Consider the following 22001-nt stretch of genomic DNA (forward strand, 5'->3'; position numbering starts at 1 on the left):
TCAATGCAATTCCCGTCTACCTCCTGAAATCGGTTTCCTGCAATTCTGCCCCGCTTTCAAGTCCTCTTGGCAGCCTTACTTCAGTCTATTTTTGGACGATAGCTCTCATTTATAACTCTGCAGGTTTGTGAATTACAGTGCCCCTGAGCTCCTTTCTTCAACTCGCTTTCTTGTGACCTGGCCGCAACACCGCAGGATGGCTTCAGGCCCTAATCTGGTTCCGGCCCGGCATGCTGAGCCTTTGGTTAATTCCTCTTCCTGGTGGGAAATGAGAGTTAAATTTGCCCATCCAGACACCTCCAGCTAGTCTCTCATTGGTTCTCGCTATTCCTGTTCATCTTCCACAGAAATTGCAAACTGGGCCAAACAGGAGGTTAAAGGGACTGACTCTCCAATTCGGGAGAGTGTTAGTAAAGCATCTGGAATGTTGCACCCGAGTACCAGGGTACGAAAACTGAGACATATTTGAACACGTCTCCCGATCACATGGTTGATCATACTCTGGGTTCCACATGCATGTTTTAGCTGAAGGAAGAATACCTTAAACCTGGGTAGTTGAAACCCGTGGAATGGGTACCATGCAATATGACTTCAAAGGGTCTTCATTTGCTCACCGAACCTCACCAATCCTATCACTGCTGCGTTCATGCCCCTGTACACATGCTTGATTCTCTTTCGGAGACATAGCAATCCATAGGTTTTAAGATACTTACTAGTCAGGTACATTCTTAGGCGTTTAATATGCGGTGTTGAGTCCATTTCGTTGAGCAAGGAGTAGCTCTTGTCTATTCCATATTTGGCTTAAGGAACTTTATCTGTGCTCATTTCAATCTCTGGTTTTATGCAGCACCCCAACTCACCTTTCCCCTTAAGCAAGCATAAGTTGGTTTTCTAAATTTGAGAACCTGTTCTGTTCTGTAATTCAGTTCCTGTGTAGCCAAGTTTACATTCCGTGTATTACTGATATCTTATGATGTTTCTTTTTCTGTGTGACTTATTTCAGTTAGAATCATCGTACCTGAATCTACTCATTATGCTGCTACGGGCCTGATGACATAGATTTCATTGCTGAGTGATACTGCATTGTACGTAAGTACCACAAGTTCTTTATCCATTTTTCACTTTCTGTGATATTGAACTTGTACGGTAAACGAGGTTCTTGTAAACAGAGGCGTCCCAAACTTTGGGGTGGCTGTGTCTTTTTGATTTTAATTTCCCTAAGCTATAGGACCATAAGTGGAAGTGCCCTAGGCTCTGTTGCTTTGTTTTTTAGATGTTTCAGGAAACACCATACACTTCTCCCGAGTGTCTGTTGGCAATTTACATCCCGCCCATCAGCATAACAAGGCTCCCAGTTCTCCATGGCCTGTCCTGCCTTTCTGGATTTTACACTTTTTTCAGATGGCCCTTTTGACCGGGGGGAAGTGAGACTTCATTGTAGTGCAGATTTCCTTTGCAAGCTTGCTTGGTTGGCCAAAAAGGGCGTATGCGTTTTTTCCTGAATATATTCAGGAAAAAACGCATACGCCCTTTTTGGCCAAGTGCATCATTGTGGACGTTCTGCCTCTTTTCCTATGCTTTCAATGCAATTCCAGTCTACCTCCTGAAATCGGTTTCCTGAAATTCTGCCCCGCTTTCAAGTCCTCTTGGCAGCCTAACTTCAGTCTATTTTTGGACGATAGCTGTCATTTATAACTCTGCAGGTTTGTGAATTACAGTGCCCCTGAGCTCCTTTCTTCAACTCGCTTTCTTTTGAGCTGGCCGCAACACCGCAGGATGGCTTCAGGCCCTAATCTGGTTCCGGTACGGCACACTGAGCCTTTGGTTATTTCCTCTTCCTGGTGGGAAATGAGAGTTAAATTTGCCCGTCCAGACACCTCCAGCTAGCCTCTCATTGGTTCTCGCTATTCCTGTTCATCTTCCGCAGAAATTGCAAACTGTGCCAAACAGGAGGTTAAAGGCGCTGACTCTCCAAGTGGGGAGAGTGTTAGTAAAGCATCTGGAATGTTGCACCCGAGTACCAGGGGAGGAAAACTGAGACATATTTGAACACGTCTCCCGATCACATGGTTGATCATACTCTGGGTTCCACATGCATGTTTTAGCTGAAGGAAGAATACCTAAAACCTGGGTAGTTGAAACCCGTGGAATGGGTACCATGCAATATGACTTCAAAGGGTCTTCATTTGCTCACCGAACCTCTCCAATCCTATCACTGCTGCGTTTATGCCCCTGTACACATGCTAGATTCTCTTTCGGAGACATAGCAATCCATAGGTTTTAAGATACTTACTAGTCAGGTACATTCTTAGGCGTTTAATATGCGGTGTTGAGTCCATTTCGTTGAGCAAGGAGTAGCTCTTGTCTATTCCATATTTGACTTAAGGAACTTTATCTGTGCTCATTTCAATCTCTGGTTTTATGCAGCACCCCAACTCACCTTTCCCCTTAAGCAAGCATAAGTTGGTTTTCTAAATTTGAGAACCTGTTCTGTTCTGTAATTCAGTTCCTGTGTAGCCAAGTTTACATTCCGTGTATTACTGATATCTTATGATGTTTCTTTTTCTGTGTGACTTATTTCAGTTAGAATCATCGTACCTGAATCTACTCATTATGCTGCTACGGGCCAGATGACATAGATTTCATTGCTGAGTGATACTGCATTGTACGTAAGTACCACAAGTTCTTTATCCATTTTTCACTTTCTGTGATATTGAACTTGTACGGTAAACGAGGTTCTTGTAAACAGAGGCGTCCCAAACTTTGGGGTGGCTGTGTCTTTTTGATTTTAATTTCCCTAAGCTATAGGACCATAAGTGGAAGTGCCCTAGGCTCTGTTGCTTTGTTTTTTAGATGTTTCAGGAAACACCATACACTTCTCCCAAGTGTCTGTTGGCAATTTACATCCCGCCCATCAGCATAACAAGGCTCCCAGTTCTCCATGGCCTGTCCTGCCTTTCTGGATTTTACACTTTTTTCAGATGGCCCTTTTGACCGGGGGGAAGTGAGACTTCATTGTAGTGCAGATTTCCTTTGCAAGCTTGCTTGGTTGGCCAAAAAGGGCGTATGCGTTTTTTCCTGAATATATTCAGGAAAAAACGCATACGCCCTTTTTGGCCAAGTGCATCATTGTGGACGTTCTGCCTCTTTTCCTATGCTTTCAATGCAATTCCAGTCTACCTCCTGAAATCGGTTTCCTGCAATTCTGCCCCGCTTTCAAGTCCTCTTGGCAGCCTAACTTCAGTCTATTTTTGGACGATAGCTGTCATTTATAACTCTGCAGGTTTGTGAATTACAGTGCCCCTGAGCTCCTTTCTTCAACTCGCTTTCTTTTGAGCTGGCCGCAACACCGCAGGATGGCTTCAGGCCCTAATCTGGTTCCGGTACGGCACACTGAGCCTTTGGTTATTTCCTCTTCCTGGTGGGAAATGAGAGTTAAATTTGCCCGTCCAGACACCTACAGCTAGCCTCTCATTGGTTCTCGCTATTCCTGTTCATCTTCCGTAGAAATTGCAAACTGTGCCAAACAGGAGGTTAAAGGCGCTGACTCTCCAAGTCGGGAGAGTGTTAGTAAAGCGTCTGGAATGTTGCACCCGAGTACCAGGGGAGGAAAACTGAGACATATTTGAACACGTCTCCCGATCACACGGTTGATCATACTCTGGGTTCCACATGCATGTTTTAGCTGAAGGAAGAATACCTTAAACCTGGGTAGTTGAAACCCGTGGAATGGGTACCATGCAATATGACTTCAAAGGGTCTTCATTTGCTCACCGAACCTCTCCAATCCTATCACTGCTGCGTTTATGCCCCTGTACACATGCTTGATTCTCTTTCGGAGACATAGCAATCCATAGGTTTTAAGATACTTACTAGTCAGGTACATTCTTAGGCGTTTAATATGCGGTGTTGAGTCCATTTCGTTGAGCAAGGAGTAGCTCTTGTCTATTCCATATTTGGCTTAAGGAACTTTATCTGTGCTCATTTCAATCTCTGGTTTTATGCAGCACCCCAACTCACCTTTCCCCTTAAGCAAGCATAAGTTGGTTTTCTAAATTTGAGAACCTGTTCTGTTCTGTAATTCAGTTCCTGTGTAGCCAAGTTTACATTCCGTGTATTACTGATATCTTATGATGTTTCTTTTTCTGTGTGACTTATTTCAGTTAGAATCATCGTACCTGAATCTACTCATTATGCTGCTACGGGCCTGATGACATAGATTTCATTGCTGAGTGATACTGCATTGTACGTAAGTACCACAAGTTCTTTATCCATTTTTCACTTTCTGTGATATTGAACTTGTACGGTAAACGAGGTTCTTGTAAACAGAGGCGTCCCAAACTTTGGGGTGGCTGTGTCTTTTTGATTTTAATTTCCCTAAGCTATAGGACCATAAGTGGAAGTGCCCTAGGCTCTGTTGCTTTGTTTTTTAGATGTTTCAGGAAACACCATACACTTCTCCCGAGTGTCTGTTGGCAATTGACATCCCGCCCATCAGCATAACAAGGCTCCCAGTTCTCCATGGCCTGTCCTGCCTTTCTGGATTTTACACTTTTTTCAGATGGCCCTTTTGACCGGGGGGAAGTGAGACTTCATTGTAGTGCAGATTTCCTTTGCAAGCTTGCTTGGTTGGCCAAAAAGGGCGTATGCGTTTTTTCCTGAATATATTCAGGAAAAAACGCATACGCCCTTTTTGGCCAAGTGCATCATTGTGGACGTTCTGCCTCTTTTCCTATGCTTTCAATGCAATTCCAGTCTACCTCCTGAAATCGGTTTCCTGCAATTCTGCCCCGCTTTCAAGTCCTCTTGGCAGCCTTACTTCAGTCTATTTTTGGACGATAGCTGTCATTTATAACTCTGCAGGTTTGTGAATTACAGTGCCCCTGAGCTCCTTTCTTCAACTCGCTTTCTTGTGACCTGGCCGCAACACCGCAAGATGTCTTCAGGCCCTAATCTGGTTCCGGTACGGCACGCTGAGCCTTTGGTTATTTCCTCTTCCTGGTGGGAAATGAGAGTTAAATTTGCCCATACAGACACCTCCAGCTAGCCTCTCATTGGTTCTCGCTATTCCTGTTCATCTTCCGCAGAAATTGCAAACTGGGCCAAACAGGAGGTTAAAGGCGCTGACTCTCCAAGTGGGGAGAGTGTTAGTAAAGCGTCTGGAATGTTGCACCCGAGTACCAGGGGAGGAAAACTGAGACATATTTGAACACGTCTCCCGTTCACATGGTTGATCATACTTGGGTTCCACATGCATGTTTTAGCTGAAGGAAGAATACCTTAAACCTGGAGAGTTGAGACCCGTGTAATGCGTACCATGCAATATGACTTCAAAGGGTCTTCATTTGCTCACCGAACCTCTCCAATCCTATCACTGCTGCGTTTATGCCCCTGTACACACGCTTGATTCTCTTTTGGAGACATAGCAATCCATAGGTTTTAAGATACTTACTAGTCAGGTGCATTCTTAGGCGTTTAATATGGGGTGTTGAGTCTATTTCGTTGAGCAAGGAGTAGCTCTTGTCTATTCCATATTTGGCTTAAGGAAATTTATCTGTGCTCATTTCAATCTCTGGTTTTATGCAGCACCCCAACTCACCATTCCCCTTAAGCAAGCATAAGTTGGTTTTCTAAATTTGAGACCCTGTTCTGTTCTGTAATTCAGTTCCTGTGCAGCCAAGTTTACATTCCGTGTATTAGTGATAACTTATGATGTTTCTTTTTCTGTGTGACTTATTTCAGTTAGAATCATCATACCTGAATCCACTCATTGTGCTGCTATGGGCCTGATGACACAGATTTCATTGCTGAGTGATATTGCTTTGTAAGTAAATACCACAATTTCTTTATCCATTTTTCACTTTCTGCGATGTTGAACTTGTACTGTAAACGAGGTTCTTGTAAACAGAGCCGTTCGAAAGTTTGGGGTGGCTGTGTCTTTTTGATTTTAATTTCCCTAAGCTATAGGACCATAAGTGGCAGTGCCCTAGGCTCTGTTGCTTTGTTTTTTAGATGTTTCAGGAAACATCATACACTTCTCCCGAGTGGTTGTTGGCAATTTACATCCCGCCCATCAGCATAACAAGGCTCCCAGTTCTCCATGGCCTGTCCTGCCTTTCTGGATTTTACACTTTTTTCAGATGGCCCTTTTGACCGGGGGGAAGTGAGACTTCATTGTAGTGCAGATTTCCTTTGCAAGCTTGCTTGGTTGGCCAAAAAGGGCGTATGCGTTTTTTCCTGAATATATTCAGGAAAAAACGCATACGCCCTTTTTGGCCAAGTGCATCATTGTGGACGTTCTGCCTCTTTTCCTATGCTTTCAATGCAATTCCAGTCTACCTCCTGAAATCGGTTTCCTGCAATTCTGCCCCGCTTTCAAGTCCTCTTGGCAGCCTTACTTCAGTATATTTTTGGACGATAGCTGTCATTTATAACTCTGCAGGTTTGTGAATTACAGTGCCCCTGAGCTCCTTTCTTCAACTCGCTTTCTTGTGACCTGGCCGCAACACCGCAGGATGTCTTCAGGCCCTAATCTGGTTCCGGTACGGCACGCTGAGCCTTTGGTTATTTCCTCTTCCTGGTGGGAAATGAGCGTTAAATTTGCCCATCCAGACACCTCCAGCTAGCCTCTCATTGGTTCTCGCTATTCCTGTTCATCTTCCGCAGAAATTGCAAACTGGGCCAAACAGGAGGTTAAAGGCGCTGACTCTCCAAGTGGGGAGAGTGTTAGTAAAGCGTCTGGAATGTTGCACCCGAGTACCAGGGGAGGGAAACTGAGACATATTTGAACACGTCTCCCGTTCACATGGTTGATCATACTTGGGTTCCACATGCATGTTTTAGCTGAAGGAAGAATACCTTAAACCTGGAGAGTTGAGACCCGTGTAATGCGTACCATGCAATATGACTTCAAAGGGTCTTCATTTGCTCACCGAACCTCTCCAATCCTATCACTGCTGCGTTTATGCCCCTGTACACATGCTTGATTCTCTTTTGGAGACATAGCAATCCATAGGTTTTAAGATACTTACTAGTCAGGTACATTCTTAGGCGTTTAATATGGGGTGTTGAGTCCATTTCGTTGAGCAAGGAGTAGCTCTTATCTATTCCATATTTGGCTTAAGGAACTTTATCTGTGCTCATTTCAATCTCTGGTTTTATGCAGCACCCCAACTCACCTTTCCCCTTAAGCAAGCATAAGTTGGTTTTCTAAATTTGAGACCCTGTTCTGTTTTGGAATTCAGTTCCTGTGTAGCCAAGTTTACATTCCGTGTATTAGTGATATCTTATGATGTTTCTTTTTCTGTGTGACTTATTTCAGTTAGAATCATCATACCTGAATCCACTCATTGTGCTGCTAAGGGCCTGATGACACAGATTTCATTGCTGAGTGATATTGCTTTGTAAGTAAATACCACAACTTCTTTATCCATTTTTCACTTTCTCCGATGTTGAACTTGTACTGTAAACGAGGTTCTTGTAAACAGAGCCGTTCCAAACTTTGGGGTGGCTGTGTCTTTTTGATTTTAATTTCCCTAAGCTATAGGACCATAAGTGGAAGTGCCCTAGGTTCTGTTGCTTTGTTTTTTAGATGTTTCAGGAAACACCATACACTTCTCCCGAGTGGTTGTTGGCAATTTACATCCCGCCCATCAGCATAACAAGGCTCCCAGTTCTCCATGGCCTGTCTTGCCTTTCTGGATTTTACACTTTTTTCAGATGGCCCTTTTGACCGGGGGGAAGTGAGACTTCATTGTAGTGCAGATTTCCTTTGCAAGCTTGCTTGGTTGGCCAAAAAGGGCGTATGCGTTTTTTCCTGAATATATTCAGGAAAAAACGCATACGCCCTTTTTGGCCAAGTGCATCATTGTGTACGTTCTGCCTCTTTTCCTATGCTTTCAATGCAATTCCAGTCTACCTCCTGAAATCGGTTTCCTGCAATTCTGCCCCGCTTTCAAGTCCTCTTGGCAGCCTTACTTCAGTCTATTTTTGGATGATAGCTGTCATTTATAAGTCTGCAGTTTTGTGAATTACAGTGCCCCTGAGCTCCTTTCTTCAACTCGCTTTCTTGTGACCTGGCCGCAACACCGCAGGATGGCTTCAGGCCCTAATCTGGTTCTGGCACGGCACGCTGAGCCTTTGGTTAATTCCTCTTCCTGGTGGGAAATGAGAGTTAATTTTGCCCATCCAGACACCTCCAGCTAGTCTCTCATTGGTTCTCGCTATTCCTGTTCATCTTCCGCAGAAATTGCAAACTGGGCCAAACAGGAGGTTAAAGGGACTGACTCTCCAAGTCGGGAGAGTGTTAGTAAAGCGTCTGGAATGTTGCACCCGAGTACCAGGGGAGGAAAACTGAGACATATTTGAACACGTCTCCCGATCACATGGTTGATCATACTCTAGGTTCCACATGCATGTTTTAGCTGAGGAAGAATACCTTAAACCTGGGTATTTGAAACCCGTGGAATGGGTACCATGCAATATGACTTCAAAGGGTCTTCATTTGCTCACCGAACATCTCCAATCCTATCACTGCTGCGTTTATGCCCCTGTACACATGCTTGATTCTCTTTCGGAGACATAGCAATCCATAGGTTTTAAGATACTTACTAGTCAGGTACATTCTTAGGCGTTTAATATGCGGTGTTGAGTCCATTTCGTTGAGCAAGGAGTAGCTCTTGTCTATTCCATATTTGGCTTAAGGAACTTTATCTGTGCTCATTTCAATCTCTGGTTTTATGCAGCACCCCAACTCACCTTTCCCCTTAAGCAAGCATAAGTTGGTTTTCTAAATTTGAGACCCTGTTCTGTTCTGTAATTCAGTTCCTGTGTAGCCAAGTTTACATTCCGTGTATTAGTGGTATCTTATGATGTTTCTTTTTCTGTGTGACTTATTTCAGTTAGAATCATCGTACCTGAATCCACTCATTATGCTGCTACGGGCCTGATGACATAGATTTCATTGCTGAGTGATACTGCATTGTACGTAAGTACCACAAGTTCTTTATCCATTTTTCACTTTCTGTGATATTGAACTTGTATGGTAAACGAGGTTCTTGTAAATGGAGGTGTCCCAAACTTTGGGGTGGCTGTGTCTTTTTGATTTTAATTTCCCTAAGCTATAGGACCATAAGTGGCAGTGCCCTAGGCTCTGTTGCTTTGTTTTTTAGATGTTTAAGGAAACACCATACACTTCTCTGGAGTGTCTGTTGGCAATTTACATCCCGCCCATCAGCATAACAAGGCTCCCAGTTCTCCATGGCCTGTCCTGCCTTTCTGGATTTTACACTTTTTTCAGATGGCCCTTTTGACCGGGGGGAAGTGAGACTTCATTGTAGTGCAGATTTCCTTTGCAAGCTTGCTTGGTTGGCCAAAAAGGGCGTATGCGTTTTTTCCTGAATATATTCAGGAAAAAACGCATACGCCCTTTTTGGCCAAGTGCATCATTGTGTACGTTCTGCCTCTTTTCCTATGCTTTCAATGCAATTCCAGTCTACCTCCTGAAATCGGTTTCCTGCAATTCTGCCCCGCTTTCAAGTCCTCTTGGCAGCCTTACTTCAGTCTATTTTTGGACGATAGCTGTCATTTATAACTCTGCAGGTTTGTGAATTACAGTGCCCCTGAGCTCCTTTCTTCAACTCGCTTTCTTTTGAGCTGGCCGCAACACCGCAGGATGGCTTCAGGCCCTAATCTGGTTCCGGTACGGCACGCTGAGACTTTGGTTAATTCCTCTTCCTGGTGGGAAATGAGAGTTAAATTTGCCCGTCCAGACACCTCCAGCTAGTCTCTCATTGGTTCTCGCTATTCCTGTTCATCTTCCACAGAAATTGCAAACTGGGCCAAACAAGAAGTTAAAGGGACTGACTCTCCAAGTGGGGAGAGTGTTAGTAAAGCGTCTGGAATGTTGCACCCGAGTACCATGGGAGGAAAACTGAGACATATTTGAATACGTCTCCCGTTCACATGGTTGATCATACTTGGGTTCCACATGCATGTTTTAGCTGAAGGAAGAATACCTTAAACCTGTGTATTTGAAACCCGTGGAATGGGTACCATGCAATATGACTTCAAAGGGTCTTCATTTGCTCACCGAACCTCTCCAATCCTATCACTGCTGCGTTTATGCCCCTGTACACATGCTTGATTCTCTTTCGGAGACATAGCAATCCATAGGTTTTAAGATACTTACTAGTCAGGTACATTCTTAGGTGTTTAATATGGGGTGTTGAGTCCATTTCGTTGAGCAAGGAGTAGCTCTTGTCTATTCCATATTTGGCTTAAGGAACTTTATCTGTGCTCATTTCAATCTCTGGTTTTATGCAGCACCCCAACTCACCTTTCCCCTTAAGCAAGCATAAGTTGGTTTTCTAAATTTGAGAACCTGTTCTGTTCTGTCATTCAGTTCCTGTGTAGCCAAGTTTACAATCCGTGTATTACTGATATCTTATGATGTTTCTTTTTCTGTGTGACTTATTTCAGTTAGAATCATCATACCTGAATCCACTCATTGTGCTGCTAAGGGCCTGATGACACAGATTTCATTGCTGAGTGATATTGCTTTGTAAGTAAATACCACAACTTCTTTATCCATTTTTCACTTTCTGCGATGTTGAACTTGTACTGTAAACGAGGTTCCTGTAAACAGAGCCGTTCCAAACTTTGGGGTGGCTGTGTCTTTTTGATTTTAATTTCCCTAAGCTATAGGACCATAAGTGGCAGTGCCCTAGGCTCTGTTGCTTTGTTTTTTAGATGTTTCAGGAAACACCATACACTTCTCCCGAGTGGTTGTTGACAATTTACATCCCGCCCATCAGCATAACAAGGCTCCCAGTTCTCCATGGCCTGTCCTGCCTTTCTGGATTTTACACTTTTTTCAGATGGCCCTTTTGACCGGGGGGAAGTGAGACTTCATTGTAGTGCAGATTTCCTTTGCAAGTTTGCTTGGTTGGCCAAAAAGGGCGTATGCGTTTTTTCCTGAATATATTCAGGAAAAAACGCATACGCCCTTTTTGGCCAAGTGCATCATTGTGGACGTTCTGCCTCTTTTCCTATGCTTTCAATGCAATTCCAGTCTACCTCCTGAAATCGGTTTCCTGCAATTCTGCCCCGCTTTCAAGTCCTCTTGGCAGCCTTACTTCAGTCTATTTTTGGACGATAGCTGTCATTTATAACTCTGCAGGTTTGTGAATTACAGTGCCCCTGAGCTCCTTTCTTCAACTCGCTTTCTTTTGAGCTGGCCGCAACACCGCAGGATGGCTTCAGGCCCTAATCTGGTTCCGGTACGGCACGCTGAGACTTTGGTTAATTCCTCTTCCTGGTGGGAAATGAGAGTTAAATTTGCCCGTCCAGACACCTCCAGCTAGTCTCTCATTGGTTCTCGCTATTCCTGTTCATCTTCCGCAGAAATTGCAAACTGGGCCAAACAGGAGGTTAAAGGGACTGACTCTCCAAGTCGGGAGAGTGTTAGTAAAGCGTCTGGAATGTTGCACCCGAGTACCAGGGTACGAAAACTGGGACATATTTGAACACGTCTCCCGATCACATGGTTGATCATACTCTAGGTTCCACATGCATGTTTTAGCTGAAGGAAGAATACCTTAAACCTGGGTAGTTGAAACCCGTGGAATGGGTACCATGCAATATGACTTCAAAGGGTCTTCATTTGCTCACCGAACCTCTCCAATCCTATCACTGCTGCGTTTATGCCCCTGTACACATGCTTGTTTCTCTTTTGGAACATAGCAATCCATAGGTTTTAAGATACTTACTAGTCAGGTACATTCTTAGGCGTTTAATATGGGGTGTTGAGTCCATTTCGTTGAGCAAGGAGTAGCTCTTGTCTATTCCATATTTGGCTTAAGGAACTTTATCTGTGCTCATTTCAATCTCTGGTTTTATGCAGCACCCCAACTCACCTTTCCCCTTAAGCAAGCATAAGTTGGTTTTCTAAATTTGAGAACCTGTTCTGTTCTGTCATTCAGTTCCTGTGTAGCCAAGTTTACAATCCGTGTATTACTGATATCTTATGATGTTTCTTTTTCTGTGTGACTTATTTCAGTTAGAATCATCATACCTGAATCCACTCATTGTGCTGCTAAGGGCCTGATGACACAGATTTCATTGCTGAGTGATATTGCTTTGTAAGTAAATACCACAACTTCTTTATCCATTTTTCACTTTCTGCGATGTTGAACTTGTACTGTAAACGAGGTTCCTGTAAACAGAGCCGTTCCAAACTTTGGGGTGGCTGTGTCTTTTTGATTTTAATTTCCCTAAGCTATAGGACCATAAGTGGCAGTGCCCTAGGCTCTGTTGCTTTGTTTTTTAGATGTTTAAGGAAACACCATACACTTCTCTGGAGTGTCTGTTGGCAATTTACATCCCGCCCATCAGCATAACAAGGCTCCCAGTTCTCCATGGCCTGTCCTGCCTTTCTGGATTTTACACTTTTTTCAGATGGCCCTTTTGACCGGGGGGAAGTGAGACTTCATTGTAGTGCAGATTTCCTTTGCAAGCTTGCTTGGTTGGCCAAAAAGGGCGTATGCGTTTTTTCCTGAATATATTCAGGAAAAAACGCATACGCCCTTTTTGGCCAAGTGCATCATTGTGTACGTTCTGCCTCTTTTCCTATGCTTTCAATGCAATTCCAGTCTACCTCCTGAAATCGGTTTCCTGCAATTGTGCCCCGCTTTCAAGTCCTCTTGGCAGCCTTACTTCAGTCTATTTTTGGACGATAGCTGTCATTTATAACTCTGCAGGTTTGTGAATTACAGTGCCCCTGAGCTCCCTTCTTCAACTCGCTTTCTTTTGAGCTGGCCGCAACACCGCAGGATGGCTTCAGGCCCTAATCTGGTTCCGGTACGGCACGCTGAGACTTTGGTTAATTCCTCTTCCTGGTGGGAAATGAGAGTTAAATTTGCCCGTCCAGACACCTCCAGCTAGTCTCTCATTGGTTCTCGCTATTCCTGTTCATCTTCCACAGAAATTGCAAACTGGGCCAAACAAGAATTTAAAGGGACTGACTCTCCAAGTGGGGAGAGTGTTAGTAAAGCGTCTGGAATGTTGCACCCGAGTACCATGGGAGGAAAACTGAGACATATTTGAATACGTCTCCCGTTCACATGGTTGATCATACTTGGGTTCCACATGCATGTTTTAGCTGAAGGAAGAATACCTTAAACCTGTGTATTTGAAACCCGTGGAATGGGTACCATGCAATATGACTTCAAAGGGTCTTCATTTGCTCACCGAACCTCTCCAATCCTATCACTGCTGCGTTTATGCCCCTGTACACATGCTTGATTCTCTTTCGGAGACATAGCAATCCATAGGTTTTAAGATACTTACTAGTCAGGTACATTCTTAGGTGTTTAATATGGGGTGTTGAGTCCATTTCGTTGAGCAAGGAGTAGCTCTTGTCTATTCCATATTTGGCTTAAGGAACTTTATCTGTGCTCATTTCAATCTCTGGTTTTATGCAGCACCCCAACTCACCTTTCCCCTTAAGCAAGCATAAGTTGGTTTTCTAAATTTGAGACCCTGTTCTGTTCTGTCATTCAGTTCCTGTGTAGCCAAGTTTACAATCCGTGTATTACTGATATCTTATGATGTTTCTTTTTCTGTGTGACTTATTTCAGTTAGAATCATCATACCTGAATCCACTCATTGTGCTGCTAAGGGCCTGATGACACAGATTTCATTGCTGAGTGATATTGCTTTGTAAGTAAATACCACAACTTCTTTATCCATTTTTCACTTTCTGCGATGTTGAACTTGTACTGTAAACGAGGTTCTTGTAAACAGAGCCGTTCCAAACTTTGGGGTGGCTGTGTCTTTTTGAATTTAATTTCCCTAAGCTATAGGACCATAAGTGGAAGTTCCCTAGGCTCTGTTGCTTTGTTTTTTAGATGTTTCAGGAAACACCATACACTTCTCCCGAGTGGTTGTTGGCAATTTACATCCCGCCCATCAGCATAACAAGGCTCCCAGTTCTCCATGGCCTGTCTTGTCTTTCTGGATTTTACACTTTTTTCAGATGGCCCTTTTGACCGGGGGGAAGTGAGACTTCATTGTAGTGCAGATTTCCTTTGCAAGCTTGCTTGTTTGGCCAAAAAGGGCGTATGCGTTTTTTCCTGAATATATTCAGGAAAAAACGCATACGCCCTTTTTGGCCAAGTGCATCATTGTGGACGTTCTGCCTCTTTTCCTATGCTTTCAATGCAATTCCAGTCTACCTCCTGAAATCGGTTTCCTGCAATTCTGCCCCGCTTTCAAGTCCTCTTGGCAGCCTTACTTCAGTCTATTTTTGGACGATAGCTGTCATTTATAACTCTGCAGGTTTGTGAATTACAGTGCCCCTGAGCTCCTTTCTTCAACTCGCTTTCTTGTGACCTGGCCGCAACACCGCAGGATGGCTTCAGGCCCTAATCTGATTCTGGCATGGCACGCTGAGCCTTTGGTTAATTCCTCTTCCTGGTGGGAAATGAGAGTTAAATTTGCCCGTCCAGACACCTCCAGCTAGTCTCCATTGGTTCTCGCTATTCCTGTTCATCTTCCGCAGAAATTGCAAACTGGGCCAAACAGGAGGTTAAAGGGACTGACTCTCCAAGTCGGGAGAGTGTTAGTAAAGCGTCTGGAATGTTGCACCCGAGTACCAGGGTACGAAAACTGAGACATATTTGAACACGTCTCCCGATCACATGGTTGATCATACTCTAGGTTCCACATGCATGTTTTAGATGAAGGAAGAATACCTTAAACCTAGGTAGTTGAAACACGTGGAATGGGTACCCTGCAATATGAGTTCAAAGGGTCTTCATTTGCTCACCCAACCTCTCCAATCCTATCACTGCTGCGTTTATGCCCCTGTACACATGCTTGATTCTCTTTTGGAGACATAGCAATCCATAGGTTTTAAGATACTTACAAGTCAGGTACATTCTTAGGCGTTTAATATGCATTGTTGAGTCCATTTCGTTGAGCAAGGAGTAGCTCTTGTCTATTCCATATTTGGCTTAAGGAACTTTATCTGTGCTCATTTCAATCTCTGGTTTTATGCAGCACCCCAACTCACCTTTACCCTTAAGCAAGCATAAGTTGGTTTTCTAAATTTGAGTCCATGTTCTGTTCTGTAATTCAGTTCCTGTGTAGCCAAGTTTACATTCCGTGTATTACTGATATCTTATGATGTTTCTTTTTCTGTGTGACTTACTTCAGTTAGAATCATCATACCTGAATCCACTCATTGTGCTGCTAAGGGCCTGATGACACAGATTTCATTGCTGAGTGATATTGCTTTGTAAGTAAATACCACAACTTCTTTCTCCGTTTTTCACTTTCTGCGATGTTGAACTTGTACTGTAAACGAGGTTCTTGTAAACAGAGCCGTTCCAAACTTTGGGGTGGCTGTGTCTTTTTGATTTTAATTTCCCTAAGCTATAGGACCATAAGTGGAAGTGCCCTAGGTTCTGTTGCTTTGTTTTTTAGATGTTTCAGGAAACACCATACACTTCTCCCGAGTGATTGTTGGCAATTTACATCCCGCCCATCAGCATAACAAGGCTCCCAGTTCTCCATGGCCTGTCTTGTCTTTCTGGATTTTACACTTTTTTCAGATGGCCCTTTTGACCGGGGGGAAGTGAGACTTCATTGTAGTGCAGATTTCCTTTGCAAGCTTGCTTGGTTGGCCAAAAAGGGCGTATGCGTTTTTTCCTGAATATATTCAGGAAAAAACGCATACGCCCTTTTTGGCCAAGTGCATCATTGTGGACGTTCTGCCTCTTTTCCTATGCTTTCAATGCAATTCCAGTCTACCTCCTGAAATCGGTTTCCTGCAATTCTGCCCCGCTTTCAAGTCCTCTTGGCAGCCTTACTTCAGTCTATTTTTGGACGATAGCTGTCATTTATAACTCTGCAGGTTTGTGAATTACAGTGCCCCTGAGCTCCTTTCTTCAACTCGCTTTCTTGTGACCTGGCCGCAACACCGCAGGATGGCTTCAGGCCCTAATCTGATTCTGGCATGGCACGCTGAGCCTTTGGTTAATTCCTCTTCCTGGTAGGAAATGAGAGTTAAATTTGCCCGTCCAGACACCTCCAGCTAGTCTCCATTGGTTCTCGCTATTCCTGTTCATCTTCCGCAGAAATTGCAAACTGGGCCAAACAGGAGGTTAAAGGGACTGACTCTCCAAGTCGGGAGAGTGTTAGTAAAGCGTCTGGAATGTTGCACCCGAGTACCAGGGTACGAAAACTGAGACATATTTGAACACGTCTCCCGATCACATGGTTGATCATACTCTAGGTTCCACATGCATGTTTTAGATGAAGGAAGAATACCTTAAACCTAGGTAGTTGAAACACGTGGAATGGGTACCCTGCAATATGAGTTCAAAGGGTCTTCATTTGCTCACCCAACCTCTCCAATCCTATCACTGCTGCGTTTATGCCCCTGTACACATGCTTGATTCTCTTTTGGAGACATAGCAATCCATAGGTTTTAAGATACTTACAAGTCAGGTACATTCTTAGGCGTTTAATATGCATTGTTGAGTCCATTTCGTTGAGCAAGGAGTAGCTCTTGTCTATTCCATATTTGGCTTAAGGAACTTTATCTGTGCTCATTTCAATCTCTGGTTTTATGCAGCACCCCAACTCACCTTTACCCTTAAGCAAGCATAAGTTGGTTTTCTAAATTTGAGTCCATGTTCTGTTCTGTAATTCAGTTCCTGTGTAGCCAAGTTTACATTCCGTGTATTACTGATATCTTATGATGTTTCTTTTTCTGTGTGACTTACTTCAGTTAGAATCATCATACCTGAATCCACTCATTGTGCTGCTAAGGGCCTGATGACACAGATTTCATTGCTGAGTGATATTGCTTTGTAAGTAAATACCACAACTTCTTTCTCCGTTTTTCACTTTCTGCGATGTTGAACTTGTACTGTAAACGAGGTTCTTGTAAACAGAGCCGTTCCAAACTTTGGGGTGGCTGTGTCTTTTTGATTTTAATTTCCCTAAGCTATAGGACCATAAGTGGAAGTGCCCTAGGTTCTGTTGCTTTGTTTTTTAGATGTTTCAGGAAACACCATACACTTCTCCCGAGTGGTTGTTGGCAATTTACATCCCGCCCATCAGCATAACAAGGCTCCCAGTTCTCCATGGCCTGTCTTGTCTTTCTGGATTTTACACTTTTTTCAGATGGCCCTTTTGACCGGGGGGAAGTGAGACTTCATTGTAGTGCAGATTTCCTTTGCAAGCTTGCTTGGTTGGCCAAAAAGGGCGTATGCGTTTTTTCCTGAATATATTCAGGAAAAAACGCATACGCCCTTTTTGGCCAAGTGCATCATTGTGGACGTTCTGCCTCTTTTCCTATGCTTTCAATGCAATTCCAGTCTACCTCCTGAAATCGGTTTCCTGCAATTCTGCCCCGCTTTCAAGTCCTCTTGGCAGCCTTACTTCAGTCTATTTTTGGACGATAGCTGTCATTTATAACTCTGCAGGTTTGTGAATTACAGTGCCCCTGAGCTCCTTTCTTCAACTCGCTTTCTTGTGACCTGGCCGCAACACCGCAGGATGGCTTCAGGCCCTAATCTGATTCTGGCATGGCACGCTGAGCCTTTGGTTAATTCCTCTTCCTGGTAGGAAATGAGAGTTAAATTTGCCCGTCCAGACACCTCCAGCTAGTCTCCATTGGTTCTCGCTATTCCTGTTCATCTTCCGCAGAAATTGCAAACTGGGCCAAACAGGAGGTTAAAGGGACTGACTCTCCAAGTCGGGAGAGTGTTAGTAAAGCGTCTGGAATGTTGCACCCAAGTACCAGGGTACGAAAACTGAGACATATTTGAACACGTCTCCCGATCACATGGTTGATCATACTCTAGGTTCCACATGCATGTTTTAGATGAAGGAAGAATACCTTAAACCTAGGTAGTTGAAACACGTGGAATGGGTACCCTGCAATATGAGTTCAAAGGGTCTTCATTTGCTCACCCAACCTCTCCAATCCTATCACTGCTGCGTTTATGCCCCTGTACACATGCTTGATTCTCTTTTGGAGACATAGCAATCCATAGGTTTTAAGATACTTACAAGTCAGGTACATTCTTAGGCGTTTAATATGCGTTGTTGAGTCCATTTCGTTGAGCAAGGAGTAGCTCTTGTCTATTCCATATTTGGCTTAAGGAACTTTATCTGTGCTCATTTCAATCTCTGGTTTTATGCAGCACCCCAACTCACCTTTACCCTTAAGCAAGCATAAGTTGGTTTTCTAAATTTGAGTTCATGTTCTGTTCTGTAATTCAGTTCCTGTGTAGCCAAGTTTACATTCCGTGTATTACTGATATCTTATGATGTTTCTTTTTCTGTGTGACTTACTTCAGTTAGAATCATCATACCTGAATCCACTCATTGTGCTGCTAAGGGCCTGATGACACAGATTTCATTGCTGAGTGATATTGCTTTGTAAGTAAATACCACAACTTCTTTCTCCATTTTTCACTTTCTGCGATGTTGAACTTGTACTGTAAACGAGGTTCTTGTAAACAGAGCCGTTCCAAACTTTGGGGTGGCTGTGTCTTTTTGATTTTAATTTCCCTAAGCTATAGGACCATAAGTGGAAGTGCCCTAGGTTCTGTTGCTTTGTTTTTTAGATGTTTCAGGAAACACCATACACTTCTCCCGAGTGGTTGTTGGCAATTTACATCCCGCCCATCAGCATAACAAGGCTCCCAGTTCTCCATGGCCTGTCCTGCCTTTCTGGATTTTACACTTTTTTCAGATGGCCCTTTTGACCGGGGGGAAGTGAGACTTCATTGTAGTGCAGATTTCCTTTGCAAGCTTGCTTGGTTGGCCAAAAAGGGCGTATGCGTTTTTTCCTGAATATATTCAGGAAAAAACGCATACGCCCTTTTTGGCCAAGTGCATCATTGTGGACGTTCTGCCTCTTTTCCTATGCTTTCAATGCAATTCCAGTCTACCTCCTGAAATCGGTTTCCTGCAATTCTGCCCCGCTTTCAAGTCCTCTTGGCAGCCTTACTTCAGTCTATTTTTGGACGATAGCTGTCATTTATAACTCTGCAGGTTTGTGAATTACAGTGCCCCTGAGCTCCTTTCTTCAACTCGCTTTCTTTTGAGCTGGCCGCAACACCGCAGGATGGCTTCAGGCCCTAATCTGGTTCCGGTACGGCACGCTGAGCCTTTGGTTATTTCCTCTTCCTGGTGGGAAATGAGAGTTAAATTTGCCCGTCCAGACACCTCCAGCTAGCCTCTCATTGGTTCTCGCTATTCCTGTTCATCTTCCGCAGAAATTGCAAACTGGGCCAAACAGGAGGTTAAAGGCGCTGACTCTCCAAGTGGGGAGAGTGTTAGTAAAGCGTCTGGAATGTTGCACCCGAGTACCAGGGGAGGAAAACTGAGACATATTTGAACACGTCTCCCGTTCACATGGTTGATCATACTTGGGTTCCACATGCATGTTTTAGCTGAAGGAAGAATACCTTAAACCTGGAGAGTTGAGACCCGTGGAATGGGTACCATGCAATATGACTTCAAAGGGTCTTCATTTGCTCACCGAACCTCTCCAATCCTATCACTGCTGCGTTTATGCCCCTGTACACATGCTTGATTCTCTTTCGGAGACATAGCAATCCATAGGTTTTAAGATACTTACTAGTCAGGTACATTCTTAGGCGTTTAATATGCGGTGTTGAGTCCATTTCGTTGAGCAAGGAGTAGCTCTTGTCTATTCCATATTTGACTTAAGGAACTTTATCTGTGCTCATTTCAATCTCTGGTTTTATGCAGCACCCCAACTCACCTTTACCCTTAAGCAAGCATAAGTTGGTTTTCTAAATTTGAGACCCTGTTCTGTTCTGTAATTCAGTTCCTGTGTAGCCAAGATTACATTCCATGTATTACTGATATCTTATGATGGTTCATTTTCTGTGTGACTTATTTCAGTTAGAATCATCATACCTGAATCCACTCATTGTGATGCTAAGGGCCTGATGACATAGATTTCATTGCTGAGTGATATTGCTTTGTAAGTAAATACCACAACTTCTTTATCCATTTTTCACTTTCTGCGATGTTGAACTTGTACTGTAAACGAGGTTCTTGTAAACAGAGGCGTCCCAAACTTTGGGGTGGCTGTGTCTTTTTGATTTTAATTTCCCTAAGCTATAGGACCATAAGTGGAAGTACCCTAGGCTCTGTTGCTTTGTTTTTTAGATGTTTCAGGAAACACCATACACTTCTCCCGAGTGTCTGTTGGCAATTTACATCCCGCCCATCAGCATAACAAGGCTCCCAGTTCTCCATGGCCTGTCCTGCCTTTCTGGATTTTACACTTTTTTCAGATGGCCCTTTTGACTGGGGGGAAGTGAGACTTCATTGTAGTGCAGATTTCCTTTGCAAGCTTGCTTGGTTGGCCAAAAAGGGCGTATGCGTTTTTTCCTGAATATATTCAGGAAAAAACGCATACGCCCTTTTTGGCCAAGTGCATCATTGTGGACGTTCTGCCTCTTTTCCTATGCTTTCAATGCAATTCCAGTCTACCTCCTGAAATCGGTTTCCTGCAATTCTGCCCCACTTTCAAGTCCTCTTGGCAGCCTTACTTCAGTCTATTTTTGGACGATAGCTGTCATTTATAACTCTGCAGGTTTGTGAATTACAGTGCCCCTGAGCTCCTTTCTTCAACTCGCTTTCTTGTGACCTGGCCGCAACACCGCAGGATGGCTTCAGGCCCTAATCTGATTCTGGCATGGCACGCTGAGCCTTTGGTTAATTCCTCTTCCTGGTAGGAAATGAGAGTTAAATTTGCCCGTCCAGACACCTCCAGCTAGTCTCCATTGGTTCTCGCTATTCCTGTTCATCTTCCGCAGAAATTGCAAACTGGGCCAAACAGGAGGTTAAAGGGACTGACTCTCCAAGTCGGGAGAGTGTTAGTAAAGCGTCTGGAATGTTGCACCCGAGTACCAGGGTACGAAAACTGAGACATATTTGAACACGTCTCCCGATCACATGGTTGATCATACTCTAGGTTCCACATGCATGTTTTAGATGAAGGAAGAATACCTTAAACCTAGGTAGTTGAAACACGTGGAATGGGTACCCTGCAATATGAGTTCAAAGGGTCTTCATTTGCTCACCGAACCTCTCCAATCCTATCACTGCTGCGTTTATGCCCCTGTACACATGCTTGATTCTCTTTCGGAGACATAGCAATCCATAGGTTTTAAGATACTTACTAGTCAGGTACATTCTTAGGCGTTTAATATGGGGTGTTGAGTCCATTTCGTTGAGCAAGGAGTAGCTCATGTCTATTCCATATTTGGCTTAAGGAACTTTATCTGTGCTCATTTCAATCTCTGGTTTTATGCAGCACCCCAACTCACCTTTACCCTTAAGCAAGAATAAGTTGGTTTTCTAAATTTGAGACCCTGTTCTGTTCTGTAATTCAGTTCCTGTGTAGCCAAGTTTACATTCCGTGTATTACTGATATCTTATGATGTTTCTTTTTCTGTGTGACTTATTTCAGTTAGAATCATCATACCTGAATCCACTCATTGTGCTGCTAAGGGCCTGATGACATAGATTTCATTGCTGAGTGATATTGCTTTGTAAGTAAATACCACAACTTCTTTCTCCATTTTTCACTTTCTGCGATGTTGAACTTGTACTGTAAACGAGGTTCTTGTAAACAGAGCCGTTCCAAACTTTGGGGTGGCTGTGTCTTTTTGATTTTAATTTCCCTAAGCTATAGGACCATAAGTGGAAGTGCACTAGGTTCTGTTGCTTTGTTTTTTAGATGTTTCAGGAAACACCATACACTTCTCCCGAGTGGTTGTTGGCAATTTACATCCCGCCCATCAGCATAACAAGGCTCCCAGTTCTCCATGGCCTGTCCTGCTTTTCTGGATTTTACACTTTTTTCAGATGGCCCTTTTGACCGGGGGGAAGTGAGACTTCATTGTAGTGCAGATTTCCTTTGCAAGCTTGCTTGGTTG

This window comes from Stenella coeruleoalba (genome assembly GCF_951394435.1).
Source record: "Stenella coeruleoalba genome assembly, contig: scaffold_71, whole genome shotgun sequence".
NCBI lineage: Eukaryota > Metazoa > Chordata > Mammalia > Artiodactyla > Delphinidae > Stenella > Stenella coeruleoalba.